Here is a 6,263-nt window from a genome sequence, read left to right as displayed (position 1 = left end):
CAACGGCTTCTTGTATGGCTGCCAATTCGGCTTGAAAGACACTATAGTGGTCAGGTAGTCGGAATGATCTCTTTATTCCCAATTTCTCCGAGTAGACGCCTCCTCCTACCCTATTTTCTAGTTTGGAGCCGCCCGTGTAGAATCTTATGGCATCTCTAGACCCCGGAACTCCTTCGAGCCATGATTCCCTGCTAGGTAGCGTTACGCTATAACCTTTAGTGAAAGTGAGCCTTGGTACACAGTAGTCCTTTGTACTCGGTAGTTGTCGGCTTCTCAGAATTGTAGTGTGACCACAGCGAGCCGCTTTCCAGCTTTTAAGCCCCTGTAGTCTTAGGGCTGCAAACGCAGCGTATTGTCGTCCCATAATATCTATGGGTATGATGTTGAGGATCGTATTCATTGCCATAGTAGGTGTTGTGCGGAGAGCACCACTAATGCAGATCAGGGCCGTTCTCTCCACTTTTTGTAATTTAATAATGTTTACTTTCTTCTTACATACCACTACCTCGTACAGAAGTATGGGCCTCACCACGACGGTGTATATCCAGTGCACTAGCTTCGGGGTTAAACCCCATTTTTGGCCGATTGCTCTCCTGCAGCTGTATAGGGCAACCGTGGCCTTCCGCACCCGCTCTTCGGTGTTTTGAATCCAGCTCAATTTTTTATCTAGGACTATCCCCAGGTATTTAGCGGATTCGCTTAATTTTAGTGTGGTCTGTGCCAGCCTTGGTGTTATCAATGGGGGGATTTGGTACCTTCTTGTGAACAGTACAAGTTCTGTCTTGCTTGGGTTTACCCCTAATCCGTTATTTTTTGTCCAACTCTCGACTTCCTTCAGTTTTACCTGCATAATGTCACATAGAGTCTGTGGAAATTTCCCACTTACTGTTAGTGCAAGATCATCCGCATACGCAATAACCTTACAGCCACCCCCCTCCATGCCACACAGCAGTGAGTTTACCGCTGCGACCCATAATAGAGGGGATAGGACTCCCCCTTGCGGGGTGCCCCTCTCTACGAACCTTGTCAACCAGGGTTGCTTTTTCCTACCCCGGTGCTGCTTTTTGGGGCATGCAATGTCTATTGCCTTACTGCAGGCCCCCGTAAAATGGTCGACAAGATATTACGGCTCCTCTAGGTTTGCTGGAGTAGCCGGCTCTCTATCTTGTGGCAAAAGCCTATCCAGCTCTTCCCGATACCTATGCCAGTTGGCATTTCGCAAGTTTCTAGTTAGAGGAGCCTTGAGCGTTTCCCCTAATACCTCGAATTGGATATATCGGTGGTCGGAAAAGCAGTGCTCCTCAAGCACCTTCCACTTCCCGACCAGACATTCCGCATTCTCAGAGATAAGGGTAACGTCCAGAACTCCCCTTCGGGATTTTGTAATAAAAGTGGGATCATTCCCCCTATTTGCAATAACAAGCTTAGAACTAAGTATGAAATTAAAAAGTGACTCACCCCGTTCGTTTTCATCGGAGCTGCCCCAGGTGTGATGGTGAGCATTCGCGTCACCTCCCAAAATTAGCGCCTCTCTCGTGCTGGCCACTAGGTCTTTAATGCAGATAGTTGGCACCTCCTTGTCGTGCGCTAGGTACATGGATGCCATCTTAATTGGTCGTCCGTTTACACTTAGACTGACCGCTGTTGTGTCCTCGTCGCTAAATTGTGGAAGAAAGAGACACTTTAGTGTGATACTTATCAATATGCACGTCCTTGGTTTCCCCGTTGAGGCTCCGCTTACCAGTCTGTAGCCCGGCGCTTTCAGCGCACAAATGTTTTGTCCCACCACCCAAGGTTCTTGGATTAGGACGATATCGGCTGCCCCTTTAGCTGTTAGATGGAGCAGCAGTGCAGCTGAAGCTGCTTTACAGTGGTGAAGGTTAATCTGCAGTACCTTCACCATCTTGGCCGTTACCGCCCACGTCGCCTATTAGGGTGGAGTTGACCGCATCTTCCGACATCTCGATCAACTCCTCCTCCGTATAAAGCCGAAGCATGCGTCCGACCCCCAGCGAAGACGTCGATGAGGCATAACCCCCGGTCAGGTCGTCCATCGGATCAACCTGCTCGGATTCTTCCTCCATCTCCACGTCGCTGTTGGCCTCTTCCGGCTCTACCTCCGCGATCAGGTTCTTCGCTGCGTTTACGTCGTTGCTGTAGACCTTAATTTTGGCCATGTCACAGCCGTAACGTATGACCCCGCTCTTTTGCTCCAACAACTCTATGGAGTCCTTATTTAGAAGCAGGACAACCTGCATCGTCGCTTTACCGCTTTCGTTAATTTTTACCACCTTCCAATTTTCGGTAGGTAGCTCCGGGTTATAGAGCCTTATGGTTTGCAGGATCCTTTCTGGCTCTCGGCTGATCTAGCATCCTCGCATGCTATAACGCGGATGTTATTTTGGAACCACCCCGCTCCCTTGCAGGTTGGCGGAGGTCCCGGATTCTCCAACATAATGTTGATAGCAATGTCGGCCATCGCGGCCTTAACCCACTTCCATTGCTGCCTCAGGGTGAGGCTGTCTCCATTGCTCTCATCAATGACGCCGAGCAGGATCTGCTCCTTGGCTACTTCAGCAAAAGAAGGCCCCTGCGTTCTGACCCTCTTTGCATGGTTGGGCGTATTTTCCCCCGATCTATTGCGCTTACTGGAGGGCGCCTGCGGCTGCTTCTCCTCCGGCTTGCGGCAGTCGGGCAGGACTGCCTTTGCCCAGTCCATTTCTGTGAGGATCTCCTTCACATGCTCTTCTTTCGCCTTGCTACACAGGTCAGGCATTGCGGTGAACCTTTGCAGGATTCGAGCAGCCAGCTTCCTCTGTCGATAGCCCGCTGCAGCTGGTTCTGGCCTCTGGTCAGGCCTCGTGAAGGCCGTGGGTGTCGCGGGAGGACCGCCCGGGGCCTGCGCCCCAGATTCAGCCTTATCCCCGGCTGCAATCTGCATGCCAGGTTGGCATCCACTGGTGCCAGGAGTTTCCCGGGGTGGACTCCTTTGAGCATCCCCACCGCCACTTTCCTTCGTTTTTGCGGGAGCTTGGCCCGGTTTCACCATTGGCCTTGGTTTCCCGCTATTTGTCACCGCACTACGGCTGGTGGAGGTACTCTGCATCGCTTGAGCTCCTTGTTTAGTGGGCCGGGACCCTTCCGACGCTTTAAGGGGGCCGGTCCCTTTATAAATTGTTTTTGATGTTGTTGTTGCTGTTTTTGTTGTTGTTGTTGTTATTTGTTTTCTGTCCATATTTGATCCCACGAATTTGTTTTACTTATATACAAGTTAAATGAAATATCTAAATATTAGTGTGAAACGAAAGAGTTTAAAGGCAACTTTAGTTTGATAATACTTTTAATTGGGTCATTCGATTTTCATACACCGTTATTTCGAATTTCCAAAATGAGAACTCAAAAAACTGGGACTGTACATTAGATTGGTCCAAAAAAATTAAGTTGGAATTTTAATGCCGGTACCCCCTAGGATTGTTCTATATCGAAAAAATATACCCCTATTTTTTTATTTTGAAATCAAAAAATATTTAGGGGGTGCTCAAAGCGCTCAAAGTTTTCCATGTATTTTATATGGAGAAAAAACCATTTTTCGTAGAAATGGTATAAAACTCTTAAAAATCAATATTTTTCAATCGGAAAACTGTGGTTCTCTTCAGGAGACTTCCAGTATTAATATCCAATTGTTTATTTAACCATTTTTTATGATTAAAGATTTTTCCATTGCATTTTCTAGGGGTTTTTGAGGACCATAAAATATAGTTACTATGAAAAAATGGTTAAAGAGACCATTGCGTATTATTACTGGGAATCTCCTGAAGATAAGAAAAGTTTTCCGATCGAAAACTGTTGGTTTTCAAAAATTCTACACTATTTCTACGAAAAGTTGTTTTTCCCCCATATAAAATACATGGACAACTTTGAGCGCTTTGAGCACTCCCTATTTTTATTTTTTTTTTCAAAATAAAAAAATAGGGGTATATTTTTTTCGATATAGAACAATCCTAGGGGTGCCGGCATTAAAAATCCGACCTTATTTTTTTACATACATTTTTGGACCACTTTATTGTACATAGATGTGCAATAACATTTTATTTTTTTTAAGCTAAAACTTTTTATCGGTATGGAGTGCTTAGAAATTTTACGAAAAGGAAAACCGACACCATGCGAGACCTCTCTTCAATCAGAAATGGCTTTATATGAATCTAATGGAACATTTTTTGTTGTTTTGAATAGTGTTTCAACCTGTTTAAAAAGTTAAACTCAATGTTGGCGTTTTAACGCCATTCGGGTTCACTACTAGTGAGATAAACTTATATAGTCATATTTGGGCGGTATCACGTGTGGCTGGCACAATAACCGTACCGAGATTGGTACAACGGTTACCGAGATATACTATATATGTGATGATAATTTTATCATAAACGTATTTCTTGATAAAGAATTATTTTAACCATCAATTTTGAATAAATAAGCTTCGGTATTCACTGATTTATCGCAGATTTCGTATTTCTCAAAATTACCGTTATATGCGATGTAGGCGTGGTTATTTCAATTTTAGGTGAATAACCTTCAGTAGTGCCAAGATGTTACCCGGGTAGTAGTATAACAATTAAATGGAATGTTTATTATTAAATGATATGATACAGAGTTAAAAGTATTCAATTCAATGTCCGGTTATTGAACCGTTCCGACTCGCTGTTCGTACTTGACTGACTGCTCGCTCGCTCTCCCCATTCTCACTTTACAGTAGTTACTAAAATATCCGTATTTTCGTATTTGGGAATACTACCGTTATATGGGAGGTAGGCGTAGTTATTGTCCGATTTTGTCCATTTTTAATACCATCCGTCCTACGTCGGAAAGAAGTATACGTACCAAGTTTCGTTTCTGATCATTTATGTATAGTTTTGTCTATATCTATCTTGATTCGTTTTGCCTGTTACAAGCAACCGTTATGTGAACACAGTTGTAATACCCTTGTGCACAATGCAATGCAAAACGCCATCCTTGAAGTGTAAAATGCTTTATTTTAATATGGGCCTATTTGGACTGAATATTTCCTATACATATACTACTTTTTAAAACGTTTTCATTTGATATAAATACGTTTTTATGTGATTTTACTTCACTGTGTACTCCAATACTTGCGTGCTACATATGGCGTTAAAACGCCAACATTGAATTTAACTTTTTAAACAGATGAATCCCTATTCAAAAACATCAAAAATATTCTTAATGATTCATCTACACCATTTCTGAGTGATGACGGTCTGGCATGATATCGATTTTCATTTCATCAAATTTAAAATCTCCCTGTACTGCTAAAAAGTTCTAAATTCTATCTATGTAGAATAGGGTGGTCCAAAAACAGCAAAATCGGAATCGTAATGCTCTCACCCCGTAGGATGATCTATGTCGAAAAAAAGGATACCCCTATTTTTTATTTTAAATACAAAAAATATTTAGAGGCCGCTCAAGGCGCTCAAAGTTTTCCATGTATTGTTATATGGGAAAAATAAAATTTTTCGTAGAAACGGTATAGAATTCTTGAAAATCTCTCTCAGGTTCTCTTCAGGTTACTTTTATCAATAATACAAAATTGTTTATTTAACCATTTTTTAATACATACGAATTCTGCAAATAATCAGAATTTTCTGGTTATAAAAATATTGATTTTTAACTATTTCTTTGAAAAGCTGTTTTTTCCCTTATAAAATACATGGACGCTTTGAGCGACCTCTAAATATTTTTTGATTTCAAAATAAAAAAATAAGGGTATACTTTTTTCGGTATAGAACTATCCTAGGGAGTGAGAGCATAAAAATTCACGTTTCACTTTTTCACATGCATTTTTGGACCACCCTAATGCAGAATCACTAATATTTCGATATTTCAGTAATGTATGTAGCTTGTGTATAAGTAAAACCAATTCGACTTCTCCAACAGGTGGCAACCCCTTTAAAAATATTTTCAAACTAAAATCGTTTTACTGTTTACATATTATACATGTTTCAATTAACTGATGAATTAGATTGAATTTGATTTTTTAAGCGGCAACCCTCTTAAAATTTATCTTTAAACCCAAATTTCCTTAAATATTTTTCGTATGACATTGTTATAAATATTTCAAGCAACTGATGAATTAAGTTGAAATTTATTATTTTTTGAACACGTGGCAACTCTCTTAAATAAAGTTCTGTAATAAAGGATTTTAAATCCCTTACCGTTTAATAATTACTTAATTTATTAAATAATTTTTATTT

This window comes from Rhagoletis pomonella, unplaced genomic scaffold (assembly GCF_013731165.1).
Source record: "Rhagoletis pomonella isolate Grant_MI unplaced genomic scaffold, Rhpom_1.0 Rhpom_scaffold_00005, whole genome shotgun sequence".
Classification (NCBI taxonomy): Eukaryota; Metazoa; Arthropoda; class Insecta; order Diptera; family Tephritidae; genus Rhagoletis; species Rhagoletis pomonella.
This window is presented reverse-complemented; position numbering follows the sequence as displayed.